This window comes from Leopardus geoffroyi, chromosome B3 (assembly GCF_018350155.1).
Source record: "Leopardus geoffroyi isolate Oge1 chromosome B3, O.geoffroyi_Oge1_pat1.0, whole genome shotgun sequence".
Classification (NCBI taxonomy): Eukaryota; Metazoa; Chordata; class Mammalia; order Carnivora; family Felidae; genus Leopardus; species Leopardus geoffroyi.
Window position 1 is genome coordinate 64,053,189 of NC_059337.1, and position 21,264 is coordinate 64,074,452.

The window sequence follows — 21,264 nt, forward strand, 5'->3', positions numbered from 1 at the left end:
CCATAAATAATAATTACCCATAAAAGTAGAAGTGTTGAACTTAACTTACAGAAGAGTCCCTCACCAGGGGCAAAATTGTTGCTACGAAACACTTCATATCTGGGTAGCTGAAAATAACTATCTTCCTATTAGTTCCCTTGGGGCATATCAAATATTCCCCCCAGAATTCTATCAGACCAAAGTCTGTTGGATGTTTCCTTTGAGACCAACTGGATTGATTTGTAGCTGGTACTTACTAGAAAATCAAGGATGAGAATGACTAAGTTGGCTAATTGACCAGACTAAATCCATGTAGGTCCTAATGTTTATAGTATGAAGGAGAACTATTGGCCTACTCATTACATAGATAATCAGCATGTGGTCTTAAGAAGTAGAAGACCCAGCTGTTTTCCAGGCAGAACAAAAATTGAAAGGAAAATGAAGCAAAATTCCTTTTTTGCTTCATTCCCATTGTGTGTTCTCCTTGTTGAAAGCTATGTCCATCTAATATCCCTTGGCCCATTTGTGGAAATATTTACTAGGTTTATTCACTGGGGAATTAACCCATTTCAACCTTACCAACATATCTTGGTACTTTAACATGTATTCCTTGAGTCTATCTTATATAAAATGCAAATTATGTGATAACTGCTTCGTTCATAACTTAAATCCTCAGAATCTTGCTATAATGTTATTCAAGCAAAAGGACTCTGTATAAAGTACAAATAAGTAAAATAGAATCACATGGTTTCTTGAGAGGAGTCCAAAGCAATATCATACTTTTAACAATACCCATATTTAAAGGACATGCATCTAACAGAGTCTTTTTGACAAGTTTTCTTCCAAATATAGCTTTTTTACAAGATAACCAATGGCAAACAACTGGATGTTTTGGTCAGTTTTATCCAAGAAATTGAAATTTTGCTCCTTTTGAGGCTTAATTAGGAAGTAAAGCATGAAATCAGATGCAAAAACCTTCAGTACTGCTATTTGGGGACCTGAGTTAAACCATAAAAGAAAATTCCTAAGTCTCTTTCTCAACTGATACTAACTGGCTTTGATTTCCCATGGTTCATGGAGGAAGCAATTTACCATAGTAAGGAATAGTTTGAGTGTCCCATACATCTGCCTGTTTCATTTGAAATCATGAGGTAGGATCCTGACTCATCTGAACATTGTCCAGGACACGGGGAAGATAGTTTCCTTTTATTTATTTTTTTAGACTTCTTCTGTAACCAAAATTGCTCCAGGGACAACACCTCCATTCATGGACTCAGCAACTGCATTAGGCCATACCAGCCTGGCACTTTGGTTGAGCGAGTCAACATCACTGGTGTCAAGGTAACAAAATTATCTGCCAGATTGCTGTTAAACCCATTAGTTTATTGAATTCCAATGCCAAGTTTGTTCTTTTTATTTTGTCCAGAATATCACAAACTAATTATGTAAGTTCTGTTTCTTTAAGGCCTTCTTCGGGTCTTATCTCTTCTCAGTATTCACCCCAGTCACAACAACTTTGATGCTGCCTTTGAAATCATTACATTTTTAAAAATCCATTGACACAGACACATATTTGTTAAATTTTTAATGTATATGCTTTATTTATCATGATTTCTAAAATAATCGTTGGCTATAAATTGAGCACTATCCCTGTCTCATGGACTTGATTATCTAGTGAGATTTTTTGGTGAAAACTACCAATAGTAAGTGATGTAACTGCTTCTGTAGGAAGCGATGGTGACCCAGCAGAGGAGCATGTGAAACAGATTGGTGACTCAGAAGCCTTGTGGGAGATATCAAGAGTCTCTCTGTGAGCCAAATAAATACGGTAAGGAGGAAGGGTATTTCAAAGAGAAAAGAATGGACAGAGACATGGGATATTTGAAAGTATGGCATATACTTCTGAGAATGGCAGGTTGTTCAGTGTGACTGAAGTCCCTATTGGGAGCTTGGAGAAATAATGGGACATGAAGATAGTCAAGCCATTCTGAGACTATACTTTTTGGCACTTGAGAACCCTCAAAAGATTCTAAGCAGAGGAGTGATGCTATCATATTTGGATGTTAGAGATATGGTAACTGAAGTACTGTGGGATGGTTTGGAGGGCAGTGAGGTCAACAGAAAACTACCCTAAGCAGATGACACTAAAAGGTGATTAGGACCTTATCTAGAAAAATAGTTAATTCAAGGAAATGGTTTACTAAAACACTGGCCGTTGGGGGTAGGACCTGAGACTTCTTAGATGACTCACGATTTCTGACGTTTGTCATTGGATCAAATATGGTGCATGAAAATAAATAGGGAATAAGGGATGAGAAAGGAGTAGGAGGAGAGATGAAAGAGAAGAACAAAGTCTGGGAAGGGGGTTTAGAAAATGAGTTTGGTTTTGAACATGGGCTTTTTGACAACAGTTATTTGTTTGTTTGTTTGTTTTTATATCAAGTAGGATACTGAAAGTAAATCTCAAGAGAGAAGTCTGACTGGAGCTCTATGTTTGCGAGTTATTACCAGAGAGACAATTAAAACCATGAAATTGAATAAAATTCCAAGGCAATGTAAAATGAGAAAGTGGCCAAGGACAGAATTCTGGGGAATGCCATAATTTAAGCTGAGGACAGAGGAAAAGGATGGCAGAAGAGAATGAAGGGTAGTTGCAGAGGCAGGTGGAAAGTTGGATGAGAGCAGGGTCCAAAACTCCGGAGGAGGGAGCTAGATGATTGTGTTAGTTTCCTAGGGTTGACATAACAAATGAACGCAAAGGTAAGATAACAGAAATGTATTCTTTAATAAGAGCTGGAGACTGTAAGTATGAAATCCAAGGATGGTCAGTGCCATGCTTCCTCTGCAGGCTCTAGGGAAGAATACTGTTTTGCTTCTTCCTAACTTCTAGTGGCTTTTGAAAATCCTTGGTGTTTTTTGTAACTCTGTTACTCCAATCTCTGCCTCTGTCTTTTTATGATCTTCTTCCCTTTGTGTGTTTCTAGGTCATCTCTTTTTCTTATAAAGGACACCAGTCATTAGATTTAGAGCCCACACTAATCCAGTATAATCTCATCCTTAATTAGTTATATCTTCAAAGACTCTGTTTCCAAATAAGGTCACATTGTAAGGTTCCAGGTGGACATGGATTTGGTGGGGGGTGGGGGCGGTACCATTCAACCCATTACAGTGCTCAAGGATTATATATCATATCACCTTCACATATCTATAAGATCCTTTACATCCTCAACAGAAATAATAGATTTTCTCTGGGAATTTCTCAGCTCTATCAAGGAGAAGATCAATTTATGAAAGAGACAGAGGAACGGAGTGGGGCGAGAGGGGGAGAGAGACAGAAAAGGGCCCTAGAAGGAGAGAGGAAGCAGAGTCAGTGTTTATCCTTTATTAGTTTTCTTCCCTAAGACACATTTAACTGCCCCCTCTTTCTGTGGAGCAGGAGCTATCTCTCTTGCCTGCTTTAAGAGTGAAATTTGTTACCACATGTGTAGTGCTTTAGGAGCAACACAATCTGATGTTATTATCTATCATCACTCTAGCAGGATTTGGCTTGTCACAGCACCATTGCTTGAGAACACACAGGACCAAAGAGATTAGTTACTCGGGGTAATTAAGTTTAGATAAATCTGAGCTGCGTGGTTCCGTGTGAAGAATAAAGACTAGAGAAAACAAGAACCTACGAGAGGAAGGTGGAATATTCTGCTGGCTGCTCAACTAAATGTTCAGTCAGACCTGATGTTGTGATTTCTCTTGGTGACAGGTGAGGCTATATGAACATGGGATGGTTACCTAAAAATGTAGGGAACATGTTAGGGTTACTTGAAACAGTTCCTGAATCTCCACAGTGTTTACATAGGCAAAATAGCAGTCTAAAAGCAGCAAGTAATATTTGAAATATTATATCTCATACCAGCTTCCAGTTGGCCGTTAAACTCCAGGATTCGTGCATACATAGAAATAGAGATAAGGAGGGAATTATTGGGACTCTGGATCAAAATGGCTCCAGTCCTGAAGGTATATGATTTAGTTACTGGTGCTAACTAGACTGATGTTTGCTTATATCCATCTTATAATACAGAATTGTGTCCATTATAGTGTCGTTTATATTTAATGAATGAAGGAGTCAGCTTTTTAAATTAATCACATAAGATCATGATCATGGTAGCTCCCGCTTATGATTCAGAAATCCCCAGAGTTTTTCATCATCAGGAAAATGCAAATTAAAACCACAATGAGATACTACCTCACACCTGTCAGAATGGCTAACATTAACAACTCAGTTAACAACAGATGTTGGTGAGGATGTGGAGAAATGGGAACCCTCTTGCACTGCTGGTGGGAATGCAAACTGGTGTAGCCACTCTGGAAAACAGTATGGAGTTTCCTCAAGAAAATTAAAAATAGAACTACCCTGTGACCTAGCAGTTGCACTACTAGGTATTTATCCAAAGGATACAAAAAATGCTGAATCAAAGGGGCACATGCACCTAATTTTTATAGCAGCATTAACAATAATAGCCAAGTTATGGAAAAAGCACAAATGTCTATCAACTGACGAATGGATAAAGAAGATGTGGTGCATAAATGCAATGGAATATTAGTGATAAAAAAGGATAAAATCTTGCCACTTGCAACAATTTGGATGGAACTAGCATATATTATGCTAAACAAAATAGAGAAAGATGAATAACATATGATTTCACTTGTGGAATTTAAGAAACAAAACAGATGAACATAGGGAAAAGGAGGAAAATATAAGATAAAAAGAGAGAGGGAGGCAAGCCATAAGAGACTCTTAAATTCAGAGGACAAACTGAGGGTTGCTGGGGTGAATGAGTAGGGGGTTGGGCGAAATGGGTGATGGGCATTAAGGAGGGTACTTGTTGGGATGAGCACTGGGTGATGAATCACTAAATTCTACTCCTGGGACCGTTACTATACTATATGTTAACTAACTTGGATTTAAATGAATGAGTGAGTGAATGAATGAATGAATGAATGAATGAAAGAAAGAAATACTCGGAGTTTGGAAAGACATTCCAGGAGACTTGCAATTTTGACAGTGGTATATTTTTTTTCAGTTTTTAAATCAGTAAGTAAAATAATTATTGTAGCATTTTTTCTTTTACTAATATAGCTTCAGAAGTCCTGAATGTATATTGAGTATGGGCAGTGATCAAAGGCGATCAGGAAGGAGGGTTCCTGACTTGGTCACAACTGAAATTGTCACTTTCCTCAGCGTGTTAGGCCTTGATGATTTTTAACATTTTGTTTCTTAGTCATAAAGCATTGGTTGAAGATAAGAAAGCAAATAGAATTCTGATGTTCAAAATAGTTAATGAATGACTGGGGTGCCTGAGTGGCTCATTCAGTTGAGTGTCTGACTCTTGATTTTGGCTCAGGTCATGATCCCAGGGTTGTGGGTTAGAGCCCCACATTGGGCTCCATGCTGTGTGTGGATCCTGCTAAAGATTCTCTCACTCTGCCCCTCTCCCCTGCTTGCCCCTCTCTCTAAAGTAAAATTCAAAAAAAATAGTTAATGAATTATGTAACTTGAAAGGACGATAATTATGAAATTCTGCCCCATATGAATATCACTGACTTTGTAGTTTCATTCTTCAAATCAAAAATCCCTATATAGGACATCTGGAATTTCAAAATTAAGTGCTAAATAGAAAAAAATATATATTGTGGCAGTTATTTAAAATGGCTACTCATTTATTGGCAATAAACATTATCCATTCCTAAAATCCATTAGTTATGAATTAGTTATATCTATAAATGCCGTCCTGAAACTTTTCTCATCTTAACATTCAAAAGATTTGTATGTATGTTTTATGTACAGACACACACACACACACACACACACACACACACACTAAGTGATTTCAAAATATAAAATGTAAATAATTCAAATAGAAAACATGAAAGCACTTCCCTATTTTTGATACTTTAAATTTCAATTTATATTTAAGTATATATTCAGCCCAAATTCAGATACACCATTATATGTTATTTTTTAAAACATATGCTATCAAATTATATTTTATGTTACAAAATTGACTTAAAGTATGCATCACTTGTTAAGTAAAAATTTGTCTTTATATATATATTACATATAAAGATTCATCATTTTATCCTCCCCATCTCACCTGTTTCTGAAAAAAAAATTTTGCACTGATGTTATATATATTCAATCCTTGTATACTATGTCTGTCACTAAGCAATTATTAAAATAAGCTTTATAATATAATTAATGGCCTACTGATAAAAATAAAATACACTCACTTAAAATCACATCATCATGCACCATACAAAAATAAAAAAATGATACTTCAATCATTTTCGTTCAGTCTCTTAGATTATATACTACTAGTAGAGGAAGTTTTGTGTCAAAAAAGGTTTCCAAACACAATTATAGATGAAGCATAGTATAGATACCTAGATAGATAGAGATAGATAGATAGATAGATAGATAGATAGATAGATAGACAGATATAGATATAGATATATATAGTATAGACATAGTATATAGTATATAGATATAGTATATAGTATGAAGAGGCAAAACATAAAACATTTTATAGAGTAATAACAGTTGCCTGAAATGATAAGGAATATATTATTTGTCAACATCTGTTCCTTCAAGCAGCATACATTGAGCTGCTTTTCTGTTAGGTGATGCCAAAATGTCCAAACAACATATGAAACCGGACCATCCACTCAACATTTATGGACATCTGTAAGGCTCCTCTGTCAGTGACTATGTTAGGCTCTGGGATTATAATCTTGAAAGAAGTGGGCAAGTTTCTAGCCTTTATCAGAGACAAACAGTAAACAAATCTACCAAAAATTTAAAATCATGAAGAGAACTACGAAGGAAGCTGAATCACAATAATATAAATAACGGTTTTAAGATTTTCAGCATTAGGGTTCACTTTAGACATATCATGGAAAGTTTTACTACACTTACAAATAACATGCTAATATTACCAATTTTGGCAATATAAGTACAAAACTACAGATAATGGGTTGTCAAATGTAAGAATGAGGAGAAGTGAAAAGAAATGAAGGGGACTGATATCTTCACCCAAAAAACCTGTGATTAATTAAAGGGTATTATCTATAGCTGCCCTAGTTAGTACAGTTACCAGTAGCCACAAGTGGCTGTTTAATTTTAAACGAATTAAAATTAAATATAGTTTTAAATTCTGTTGTTCCTCATTTGAACTTGCTGCCAGATTTCAAGTACTGTTTTCACTGTGGGTAGTTGGATACCATATTGAACAGAATAGATATGAACATTTCTATTATCAAGAAGTTCTATTGGATAGTTCTGGCCTGTGGTGAGCAGATAATGAAGTGAGTATTTAAGAGTACTATTTGGGAGCATTTGGATGGCTCAGTTGGTTAATTGTCTGACTCTTGACTTTGGCTCAGGTCACGATCTCATGATTGGTGAGTTCGAGCCCTGCGTCCAGCTCTGCATTGACAGCATGGAGCATGCTTGGGATTCTCCCTCTCTCCCAGGAGTACGCTTGTGTGCGCTCTCTCTGTCTCTCTCTCTCTCTCTTTCTCAAAATAAATAACTAAACTTAAAGAATACTGTCTGAAGTAGCAGAGGAGGTCATTGGTGGAACTGAGATCAGTAGTGTAATGAGAATGAGAGAACATGAGACAAGAAGGCAGCTAAACCCTCATCAGTCAGAGCAGGAAGGTCAATAGTAGAGTGATAATGCTTAACTGAGAATTTTATATTCCTATGAAATGCTGTATTTAGAATCACTGAGATAACCAATATAAGCTCTAAAAATAGAAAATATTCTTACAGCGTGGCACTGAGGAAGAGGAGAAGCATGGGTAGAAAATATTGGCTCTAACTGTGTATCTTTTGGTACTATTTTATTTTTAATCTTTTGGACATATCACTTTGCTTTTAAAAGTGTTTTTAAGAAAATCGTTTTTGTTTCTTTTGAGGAAATGAATTGACAGGGTAAGAGTTTAGGTAGACAGAATACTTAATGGGGTTTTTGCAGTAGTTCAGGGGAGAAATAATGGGTTTTCTCTGCAATTTGTAGACAATCAAGGGATCCAAGTCTTTTAAAAAAGGTGGGAGGACAGCAGTATAAAGGGAAGAAAGAATTAGAACAGAACATTTATGGGGTGGAGATCCCTGATGTAGCCAAAAGCTGACGCATACATTAAATTCAAGTTATTGGCCTACTTGTGTATGGTGGTTTTTGTTTGGTTGGTTTTTTGTTTTTTTTACCCTTGTCTAACAATGATTTGAGGGAAAGATATCTAATTCATCTCAGGGCCTAAAAATTAGCCCAGGGAACAATAAGGTGTTCAGAGGGAGTATTTGTCTGACACGTCTCTGCCCCTGACATACACACTTCCCTAGCTAATGAGACCAGAACATCAGAGACTGAGCTGGAGGGTGTGTAGCCTCATTAAAGAATTCTTGGAAAGGACAGGGAATGAAGTTAAGCCATTCTATCTATATGCTTGAAGAATGAACAGTGATCCTTCCCATGCAGTGTTCCAGTTCCTTCAGAGATACGCAATTAAGGAAAAACAGTGAATACTGTATTCTTATATTTATCATTTTAATGCTCCAATTGGCAGGCTCAAGAGGTAATAGGGTCTCCTAGAATGAACCTGTGAATAGAACTCCATGTCCTTGATACAAATATTAAACACACAAGTTACCAGATCACTTGTCCTGCCAACTATGAACTTACTGCTCTACTTATTTGCTATTTGTTTTTGTTTCCTTTTTCCCTTTAAAAAAATTTCCCCCAAATAGGTAGTTTGCAGACAAGTTGGGTAGTTTGCAGCCATTAAGGATGGCATATGAATAAAAAATAAATAAATGCTAGAATTTTTCTGTAAAAACCAAATGTTATGAACCTCTGACCAAATTTTCTGAATTCGAAACATGTTTCCCCTCCAGTCCAAACCGGCTGCAATGGTATATAAAGTATCAAACCAAAACAATATAGGTGGAAACAGAAATAAGAAAGGCATCTGTGTGGACCAGGAACATAACCCATACAGAAAGCTGTGAGTAAGGCTGAAGCCACAGATGTACGGGGCTCTGAGTCTGGAAACAAGTAGTGATCATAGGAATTAATCTCCTGCAAGGTAGAGAGGACTAAAATTGTCACCCAGGATAGGGGAGCACTGAGCTATAAGCTACTTAAAACCACCCAGGAAAAGGGACCTGGAAACATTTGCTCAATGTGATTCAAAATTACTATGGGCAACTAATGGCTGCTGCTGTGTCTCTTGTTATTTCTTCTTTTGAATGGGAGAGTGAGTTTGTTGGCAATTATCCTGTTTCACCATTGTATGTCGAGTGAGTGGGAGGCAGATAAGTTGTCTTTTTAGTTCTGGAGTTGCGTCCCAATATGACACATATCATAAGATCCTGGATTTAGAGCTTGATGCCTTGATTGGATGAGTCTTTCGGGGTGTAATAGGGAAGGGTTGAATAAACTTTGTGTGTGGGAGAAATGTAATTATAACCAAGAGGGTGGCCTATGGTAGATTTCATTACTGTTCCTAATGTTTGACCCTTCCCTGGGCCCACACCCACTGTCATGAGACTTTGCCAGTTCTTCCCATTAGAGGCAGAGTACATTCCCCCATCTCACTGATTCTGAGCTTGGCCATGTGCCTTGGTGTGGCCATTAGAATGTTAGCAGATGTCACATGATTAGAGACTTGAACTGTTCTAGTCAGGTTGGGCTTGCTCCCTTTCATTTTTGCCATTGCTCTGGGTAGCCTACTGGTCCCAGAATTATGTAACATGTGTGAGAAGCATACATGACCTGAACTCACAGTCTGGAACTAAACCTAGCTGAGCCCAGCTGAGGTTAGCCAAACTACAATCAATTCAAAGATGCATGATATGCAAATAATTGCTTTCTGTTCTAGTCCACTGATTTTGGAATTTTTTTTACAAGAAGTACCATTATGATGATACTTGAATAAAATATTCTCTTACTACACAGAAAAATTAATTCAAGACAGTTTAGAGATATAAATATGAAGTGAAAATAAGATTTTTTAACAAAAAAAGTAAAATATTTTAAGAAATTTTTGAAGAGTAAACCAGAAGGACCAAGTATAAAAATTATTAATTTTCCTACATTTAATTTTAAAACTCTTTTTTAACAAGGGGTGCCTGGGTGTCTCTGTCCATTAAGCGTTTGACTTCAACCAGCTCAGGTCATGATTTCACGGTTCCTGAAGTTGAGCCTGCATTGGACTCTGTGTTGATAGCTCAGAGCCTGAAGCCTTCTTTGGATTCTGGGTCTCCCTCTCTCTCTGCCTCTCCCCTGCTTGTGCTCTATATCTCTTTCTCAAAATAAATAAACATTTAAAAAAATTAAAGCTCTGTTTAACAAAAGACATCAAACATCTGGATAAATTACAAAGCACACAGACTTGGAGAAGATATTTGAAATGGTTATTGATTATGCTCATCAAAATATTATTATCCAGAATATATATATAGGAACAACACAATAAGAAAAATCTACACAAATAGTAGAAAAATTGACAAAGGACCTGAATAGGGTATTCACAAAGAAGAAACGCAAATGGCTACTAGACACATACAAAGATGTTAAATTCTGCTAGTGATCAAGGAAATTTAGAATAAAATAACAACAAGATATTTAATATTTGTCAGATTGGCAAAATTAAGCAAAAATCACATAAGACTAAATCTTGAGGAGGATGCAGAATAATGAGCTCTCATGTAATTATGGTGGGAGGAGTGTAAGTTGACCCAGCCACCTAGGAGAATATTTGGTATTGTGTAGTGAGAACCAAATCCAATGTAATTGCCTCTTTTGATATTAAACAACAGTGCACCAAACATTTTTTTCTGTTCCTATATTAGACAAGTCTGAGATCAGGCATACTTTTCTCTTTGTTAAGTAATACTCAGCTATTTGCTTCAGGGAAATATCTTCTTCTGGAAGATAACACTATGAGGCTACAAACATAACTTATTTATCACAACTAATAGCTTTCCCATTAAGACTTGCTTCGGGAGTCTTGCTTCAATCAATTCAAAACTGTTATGTCATAAGCTGCCCAATCCAAACTAGTTCCTGACATGCAAGATACACTTTAAAATCACCTAGCCCATATCCTAAAACCATATAAATGCTATCTTCTAATTTCCCTATTTTGAGGTATTAGTAAGACTCTGCTGTGGTAGTGTTTTTCTTTACCTCCAGTAGGCCTGAGAAACTTAGCTTTGCTTGATCAGCAGTGTTTCCCTGTCCCCTCCACCCAGCCCCCACTTGGGGTGTTCCTGGAGAACTGATACTGGTAAAGTTGAATGTTCATATACTATATGACTAATTCCAACTTCAAGTATAAAACCTAAAATGGTATCATTCAAACTATGAGTTTAGGCTGTTTAGTAGAATAGGAAATCAACATGGTGAATCACAACCCACATTTGCCTTTTTTAGAATAGGATAGATCAGACAGGAATGGATAAGAGTGGGATGGAATAGAATAAAATAGAATAAATGGTAAATCATAAGAATAGTAAAACAATAGAAGGTGGTTTTATAAAATTTTGGTTTCAGTATACGCATGTGTACATGTGTGTATTAAGCCACTGCCTTAAATAAACCCTTGCATATGTATACAAGGAGATATTAAAAATATTTATAATAAGAAAAACTAGGAACAACCTCAATGATCACCAAAGAATAGAAAATAAATATTTATAGAGTGAATACTGTATAGCAGTTAAAACAAGTGAACCAAAGTTATACATCAATACAAGCAAATCTCAAAAACATATCAAGTAAAAAAGCGAATTATGCAACGCACACACCTAATAAGAAAAACTACACTAAATATTGCTTGGGAATACAATAATCCAGACAATATTATGCAAAAAAAAAATATAAAACTTGGAATAATTAACACAGAATTCAGAGCAGTGGTTTTCTGTGCAAAGGTTGAGAGTGAGAGAATGAGGAAGCGAGGAAGTGATGGAAGGTAGTGAAAGAGAGTGAGAGAGGAAAGAGGGGAAGATACCAAAGAGGGATAAACAGGGCCTCGAGTGTCTTGGTATTTTGATTTCTTAAAAAAAAATCTGGGGGCGCCTGGGTGGCGCAGTCGGTTAAGCGTCCGACTTCAGCCAGGTCACGATCTCGCGGTCCGTGAGTTCGAGCCCCGCGTCAGGCTCTGGGCTGATGGCTCAGAGCCTGGAGCCTGTTTCCGATTCTGTGTTTCCCTCTCTCTCTGCCCCTCCCCCGTTCATGCTCTGTCTCTCTCTGTCCCAAAAATAAATAAACGTTGAAAAAAAAATTATAAAAAAAAAAAATCTGGACTTATGGCAAAATGTTTCAATGTTAAAATTTGGTGTGGGGAATAGCACTTAGTATTTGTGGTCCAGGCATTATTTCACAAACTTTACTACGTGTTATTTGCAAAGCTATTTGTTAGTATTTTCCCTATATTTCTTGGTCTGTTTAAACTACTTCAAAATTTGAAAAATAGAATCAGAGGCTAAATGTTATATTAAATCTAAAGGGTGGGTATGTGGGCATCCATTATACTGTATTCTCTGTAATTTTCTGTATGGCTGAAATTTTTTGTTTAGAAGGCATGTTTTAAAAAATCATTTATGATAGGACTGATAATTAATCCTTTATCTAAAACCCTAGAATCCAGAGAATGCATTGAAGTGTTTATGATGACTGGTGCATGGATTATTTTTTTCTCACCAGAGTTCCATTAAAAAGTTCATTGTCATTTTGTAAAGAATCAAGTTGGTTATCTGTAGATTGCAAAGAGGGTAGCTCTCCTCAGAGGAAGTGCATAAAGTTGCATCAAAGCCATACTTGCTCAGCCCGTGCCATTCAGGTCTCCATCTCTTCCTTCCTCTCCTCCAAATAACTGAAAACCATTTCCAGAAATAGTGACAGAGAAAGTTCCCATGCCTTCTTTGAGAAAAGGGCTGGATCTAAAGAAAACAAAAATTAATAATATCACACTGGGTGGGCTGTGGGAAAGAAAAGATTGCTTCAGGGCAAGGGATCATTGGAACAGCCCTTGTTTTTGGCCTTTACATCTGGGATGTCTTCACCAATCCGAGAGTGAGATCTTAATTGGTTTTATTATGCGATGGAAACAGTCTACATCAAAATCATTCAGGAACTTCTCATGAGTTATAACTCAACAACCAGCTCTCTGAGTGGTATGTGTAGCTTCTATTTGAATGGCTCTGTTGATGCTGGAGGCACTTAACTCTGCAGAGGATGATCCTCCAGCTGGACCATTATTCCACAGTACCGAGAAGTTGTTTGATGGAACTGGCTAAGTTAGCCTCTTATTTTAGTATCTCCTAAACAAGAGCCCAGTTCTCTTCCCAGCTCTCTGTCCTCCCTCTTGGAAGAACTTGGCTAATGGCCTGGTTTTAGATACAAAACTGGAGACATAGTTCCACTGCTCAAAGACTTCAAGCAACAGCATGTCTCTCTTGGTCTTTCCCTTACATGAATAAGATTTTTCTTAAAAAAAAAAAATGAAAATAATAAATAGATTTTAAAGTGGTTTTGAAGCCCATACTTGAAAGGACAATGTGAGACTCCACTCAACAAAAATATGAAGTATTTAGTAATACGAAAAATAGCAATGCTAATAGTAATACCAAACAGTCTTTATTGACTGATTACTCTGTACCAAGTACTGTTCTAAACATTTTACAAACTCATTCTTGTAACAACTCTATGAAAGAGGTAATTATTACTCCCATTTCATAACTGGGAAGCAGAGGCTTTGGAGAAATCAGTTGCCCACAGTAGGAAAATCAATGGTAGAGCATAGTGGAGTTTAGAGATGTTTTCAACCCCCTTCTTACATGTGAGAGAATGAGGGGTCTTAACAGGGTGCATTGTTAACATGAGGAAGTCCAATTGGGTCTTTCTTGGTCTCTTTGAAGTAATTCAAAATTTGAAAACTAGAAGGAGAGGCCAAATGGTATATTCAATCTAAGGGGTGGATATATGGACATCCGTTATACTATATTCTCTGTAATTTTCTGTATGGCTGAAATTCTTCATTTAAAAAGCATGTTTTAAAAAAAAACATGATTATATTCTTCACCCCATAGATAGAAGAGGATGCTTGCCTAAGTCCTCTAATTCAGCTAAATCAACACTGGGTTCACACCTTTGCCTCTAGCCGAGAAAACTTAGGACCAGAGAGGCTAAATAATTTGTTCACAGTCAGGCATTTAGTTAATAGAATGGCAAAGGTATAAAAGCTCACATCTGTCTCTACACTCAGCCTGATTTTATTGACTATGAATTTGGTTTTCTCCATCAATTTTTTCTTTCATTGATTTTAAGTTGCTTTAATCTTCATGGATTGCAATTTTCTTTAGAAATGGGTTCTCTCCCTCATTCAGCCTCTAGAGTAAGTTCTTTTCAGAAAAACTACTGTTTTAATTAAATTTCAGTGATCATTTTATCATAAAGAATTCACCAACATAAACCTCTGTTTTGACTAAGACTGGGAATTTCTCACCTGTTTGGGTCATGTACTGCATGACAAACAGAAACCTGGGTGATAGGAACCCTTTGACTTTTCCTGTGGGTTTATGACAGCATATACAATGAGGACTGCTTTTGTTGTTTTTGTTTTTTTCAGCTTTACTGAGGTATAATTAACAGACAGCATTGTGTAAGTTTAAGGTGTAAAAAGTGTTGATTTGAAACATTTATATGTTGCAAAATGATTACTGTCATAGCGGTAGGTAACAATTCCATCCTGTCACATAATTACCATTTCTTTTTTGTGATAAGAACATTTTTAAAATTTGATGTTATGTATGTATGTATGTATGTATGTATGTATGTATGTATGTATTTTCCAATGAGTTTTTAAATTTATTTTTTCCTGAAGAACAGAATTTAACTTGAAAGGAGAGTTGAAGAAAGTGCAGAGATTGTCTCTTCCAGAAGGCACAATGTGTCTTCATATATGGTTTTAGTACTTCCTTGCTATGCTATATATCTATATCATCATTAATATTGCCATTAATGTGCCCATACATACTTAAATCTGCTGAATGAATGGTATTTATTTTACTATTTTTATGTACAGAACATTTACATTTTTATGTAGTCAGTTTTTTTCTTATATTGTTTGTCTAGTGTCTCAAGTTTACAAAGGTCTTCTGACTTTTCTTTGACATGATGTAATTAATTTAAATGTAAAACTCTGCCACAGTTTATTTGACCATCACCTGTTACTGGACTTCAGTTCATTTTCAATTTCAGTATTATAAATAAAACACAATAAAAATCCTATCAGCTAGGCTTTGAGATATCTTTATTTTCTGAGGATAAATTTTTGGAAGTGGAATTATTTTGTCAAAAATGTATACAATACTTAGATGCACATTGATAAACTTCATAATTTTCATAGTTGCTGTATATTAGTAAGTTCAGTTTCTCATTCCAAAGTATATACAATGTCATTTGCCAATTTAATAGATGACAACAGCATCTTATTTTCTTTGGCTATCTGTGAGTATGAGTTAGGTTAAACCTTTTTGTATATGTCCTAGCTTCCTGATTTACTCTACACATTTTTCCTTTTTTTTTTTTTTTTGTAAGTTTTGCTGATTTTCTATCGACATGTTTGTGTTTTATTATTTATTTGTAAGATTTGTTTAACATAGTAGTTATTATCTCTTTGTTAAAATGAATGTTAGACTGGGCTTCTCATTGGTGAGATGAAAGCAATATGGATTGGCTAAGACACTTGAAAAAGCATCCTGACCCTGGCCTAAAGACAGCCTAACAATCTAGGGAGGCCTGCAGACCTCTAGAGGCATGACCTACGCCTACATAGCTCTGATTGTAGCCACTGGATTAGAATTTCTGTATGCCTGATAATGACTCTGAGTAATTTGGTGTGTCTACCTCAAGTGAATCTTTTATGCTTAAGAGTCAGAGTTCTGTCTTATTTTATGATAATAAAGCCTCCAGAACAGTTTTATGACCATTTCTCCTTACTTGTTAATAAATATCTAGATAACAAATACCCACATGCATAGCAGACTTTGCTCTGAGACTCACTTTCCTCCCAAGAGAATAATCCTCACTTAATCCCACATTTCTTTGGCCATCACTATGAACAACATAAAGTTGTGTAGGAGGAGATTGATGAGATCAGTCCACAAGACAGACCTGTATCAGACCCACCAGTGAACATTTTGAAAATGTTTCTGTGCATTCATTGGATTGTTTTTTCTAGATTGGGGCTACCTATAAGGAATGAGATTCATTTTACCTACAGGTGGGAGAGGAAACTCTTTGTCCTGGTTGTCTTCTTCTTAGGGGTAGGAGAAATTGTTTGAGTAACTTAAGGTCGCTTGCCTCTCCAACTTTTTCTCTCTCACCCTCTGTCACCTATTCACCTCCAAGTTGTAAATACATAACTAAGATAGGATCTCTGTTTTCAGAAATTATACCTAACAAGTAATTCCCAAGTCCTGCAAACTCACCACTGCACTTTATCGAGGTTGCTTCTATTCTCCTTGTGGGTTGATTCTAAACATTGACTTGAATTTATTTTCAGTCACCCCCTCTGCACCCCCTGCAGTTTCCTTATGGTTTATAAGATTCAAAGCATAAGAAACCATCTGTGATGGTGATGCTTGCTTTCCACTCCATGCTATTTACCTGCCAAAGCATCACCTCTTTAGCGGAACTACCAATCCTGTTTTGGATTTATTTTAGAAAACCAAGCATATTATATCTGGATCCTCATCATCCAGGAAGTGCCCCAGACTTCAAATGGAACTTTTAAAAGTGTGTTAACAGAGCGGTTATTGTAATGGAACAGATGAAAAGAGTAAAACTCCCTTTTCCCTCAAGTTCATAAAAATCAAAAGCAGAAACAAATTAATGCCCTGTGACTCACTGTGAGATCTGATGGCCTGCTTCTGTTTCTGCTCACAATCTTTTCCTGGTAAAGAGAGAGCTTCACATTTTTTATGTGGTAATCCAGAGATGCACACAGACTAGGAAGTATGCCTAAAGTTGGTCTTCTCTTGGTTATCTGAGGCTTTGTGGTCTTAGGCGATCCTTCTGTTGGTACGAGGACATGAGGAGAGAGGTTGGCCTGGTTCTCTTTCTTCTTACCATCACAGCCTCAAGTGAGCATAAACCAATCCACCCCCAAGGAGTCAGACACAGGCCACTTAGTTCAGCACTAACAGTGTCACCCTGACTGGTGTCACCTGGGTAGGAAACAAAAATGTATGTCGTGTGACTGTGAGAATCCCCACGTCTTCCTTGACTAATAAGTGGTTATTGAAAGTCAACCATCTGAGTTTTCCTTCTGCTGTTTAAGATTATGATCACTATGCAGATATTTCTGGGACAGGGGGAAATCGAGGATGAGATGGATGGAATGAACATTTGAACTCCTTCTTTGTGCCAGGACCTGTCCTAAGCCCATTAGAATTTATATCTGTTAAGAATTTAATTCTCACCCCTCTGTCAGGTAGGTACTGGCTTCCTTCTGGAAGGGAGGTGATTGGGTTTGAGGACAATCAGTAAGTGGTGGGTTGAGGATTTGAACCCAAACCTCCCTGACTCTGGAGTCCTTGACATTTAGGAGAAATACATGTGAAACTGCCACCAGTCATTCATAGTTATGTATTGATTTGGAGAGAAATTAACAGCACGTCTGACAGGGGAGTGTGAGAAGTGGAATGATAACTTATAGAAGAAACATCTGGAGGAGCTGAAAACAATTCTTAGCTTCCTTACAATTTTGCTATAGAGCTTAGGTAGGGCTTTCTGTCCCCCAGGTTCACACCTCTACTACCTGCTGCCTGATCCAATTAAGAATGTTCTGAGGGGGGAAAAAACTCATTATGTGCAAAGAGCAACATCAAGCAAAATTCTTTGTAGTATGCTCCAAATAACATCGATGATATATAGGAGTTTAGTAAATGAGGCATGAATCTGTGATAGAATAAACAGCTTATAACCTGCCACTGTATAACTGGGATTTGACAGCTTAACCAAAAAAATTTTTTTAGATTAGGAAACCAGAAAGGTGTCAGGAGAGACTTGGAAAGTGCCTCATACATTTACATTCGTGTTACTCTTTAGGTATGTTTGAAGTTTGAAATAACAGATGTGTCTGACTTCTTTGGGGGAAAGAGCCCAAGACTTGAGAAGACCAGTATGGGAGTCCCAGCCCTGCCACTTATTAGCACTGCAGGGTGGAAGTCAAGTAAGGCTGTGAGCTCAGGCTGAGTCTTAGACTCCACCAGATCTCATAGGGTGCTCAAAGGGTGTAACACCTCAGAGTTTGTCTTGGCTTGAGGCAACAGAGCTGGGCTGTCATAGTATCCAGACAGTCAGTCCTGGGCTAAGGGCTTTCAAGGAGCTTCTAAAAAAGAGAACAGACCCAAATTTGAGCTCTATCACTTACTAAAGTTGTTATCACAGGGACATTTTACCTAATCTCTTAGTTTCCCCATCTCAGATCATCACAGGCTAATTAGGCTCAAAGGAGAGAATGAATCTAAGTATTTATCCATTTCCAGGAACACAATAAGACTCAAAGTTGGTATCCTCATTTTCCTTTCTCTGAAAAGTTAGTCATAATAATTAAAATATACAGGTGAATAGTATCATACATAGTAAGGTAAATTTTGTTATTCCGTTCAGTTCTGATATCCTATGAAATCACAGCCTTGCTTACAATTCCTAATGTCTAAACAGTACTCTTGGGAGGTGCTGAGAGACATTTCTGTGGGACTGAAGTTGAAAGAAAATTGGTCCTGGGGGTGGGGCTATTGGTCCCCTTACCCTAAATCTAGCAGATCTCCACACAAAAAACCTTTATAATTCTAGACTTGCCTGGGATGTCTATTATCTATGAATAAAAATAACGGTTATATGATTTTTCCCTAAACATCTATCAAATCTTCATCTTGGAATTCATCATCATGAACCACAGAAGGAAGAAGTAACAAATTTTACAGGATGTGTTCTCTTCATTTGGTCTCTGTGTCCACTTTGCAATTTAACAAGGATAACTGCTTCTGGAAGCACATTTGGATGGAAGTCCAGTTAGGAAAGACAATAGCAGTGATGAACCCTGTGTTCAACATCTAGGATTTGGGATGCGGCTGACTATGTATCTATGTGCCTTTCAGCTATGGAAATAAGCACAGAGAACAGCAATATCCCTTGATTAGGAGGCTATCCACTCATCATTGGGTCTGCATCAAAAGGACCTATGAACCATCTAAAAACACAAGTGCAAATGAGATATTTTAATACCTGAAGAAAAGTTACCAACTGTTTAACCATCTCGGAGTCCTGGTGGCAGAAAGTCAAGTCTGAAGAAAAGGGCTGTTTCCCTACTTGGGATGAGTACAACTTTGGGAAATTGATGCTATAAATTATCTAAGTTTGACCTTAGGATAGGCTAGTTACAATGGCAAAGATTAAGGATGCAGTTTAAATAGATTTCACCTCTCCCTCGGAGCAGAGATGGGAGGCCCACCATGAATGTGCAAAGATGGTTGTCCTAAAAGCTTGTTGAATAAATGGGCTTCACCTTCACCCCATGGGGTGTGAAGTTCAAGAGCATCACCCATTTAAGAGTTCAGTATGGCCGGACAGACTAGATGTTTTTTTATAAACGTCTTTCATCCCACTAGCACCTGGAGTAGGTATGAGTGGAACAGAAGGTATTTTGCATATCTAGGAGCAATGAGTTTATGGGTGTGGCTGAAATAAAGGTGAGACAGTAAGTATTTTAAAATGTGAAGAGATTGGTTTAGAGAAGATCACAAATGATGCCAGACTAAGAATTTGTGCTTTATCTTACTGGGGAGCCTCTAAAGACCTTGGGAGTGTGAACTGGAATGAAGAAAGGAGATTAATCCATCTCTGCCACATGAAATGATTTGGAAAAATAGGAAGCTGAGGATAAGAAAACTGGTCAGGAAACAGTTTTGATAAACAAGGCTGAGAATGCTTTGTTGTGTGGAAGAGAGAATGGAGAGATGTGGTATACTGAATGGAGCTAGGGAGGGGTTTGCCTGGGTGCTCATGTCTAGGTGAGAGATAAAAGGAACTAGCAGATGAGACCAGCTCCCTGCCTCTGTGGAGCAGCTTGCAACAGAGACAACTGGCTGCCTTCAGGAAGCAGACAACTCGCCAAAGTGAGGAAGTCCCCTCAGTACTAGGACATAATTTTATGTCATGATCAGTAGACAGAAGCCTGGAGAGACTCCTGGCTCTGCTAATATCTTCAAGGACATAAACACTCTCAGCAAGGACCATCCCATCCTAAGGATTTCTGGAGAAGCCAGAGATTTAAAAATCTTCTCATTTTTCCATAGAACCATAGCCCCTATTTCTAGAAAGATCCAGGTTTTTACATGCGGCTTCCTTTGCTCCCAGACTCCTGGGGAAGAAACTTCTCCTTTATATTTGACCCCTTCCCAAACCCCCACTCTCTGAGAGACAGCAACAGTTGGACTGTCACCAGGGCTCACATAATTCATAGTACTGAAAACAGGCAAATGAGTTAATATTCATTTTAGATTTCTACAATCAACAATCATATACAAAGAGTTTTTAATGTCAAAAGTAAAGTGTGAGAGTAGTAAATAAGTTTGAAGTAAACATTCATATTTTTTCCATATAACCTTCTCAAAAGGAAATATGAACTTGCAGCCAAAACATCCATCAATGAAATAAAAGCCGTAATGAGAGGAGAAATAAAGGGCTCAGCATAATTCTCGGTTCATGACAAAAGAAATGACCCCCACTGTTTATCACAATTTAGAGTGTATAATATCCAAGAGAAAAGGTCTAACTGCTGTTAGACATAAAGGTCTAAAGCTCATGAGAGAATCTGTGGTTGGAATGATGATTTGAAAGTCATTTGCGTACTGGGGATAGGAGAAATTACAAATGAACGTTTCCATATATGCGTGCAACTGCAACTTGTATGTATGTTAATCGTACATACAAACCCTCCAACCCAACTCTTAGGAAGATGGAAGTAGTGGCACAAGTAGGCCAGAAACGGTTAGAAAGGAGGAAGATCCAGGATGATGTGGGGTCTTAGAAGTCAAGGGAGAAAAAGAAGCCAAAGTCCTCACTGACTGAGAAACATAAAAAGCTGGAAAGGCCACGGGAAAGCAGTTCAAAGATGCCTGTGCATGCTGTTAATCACATCTTTTAGTGG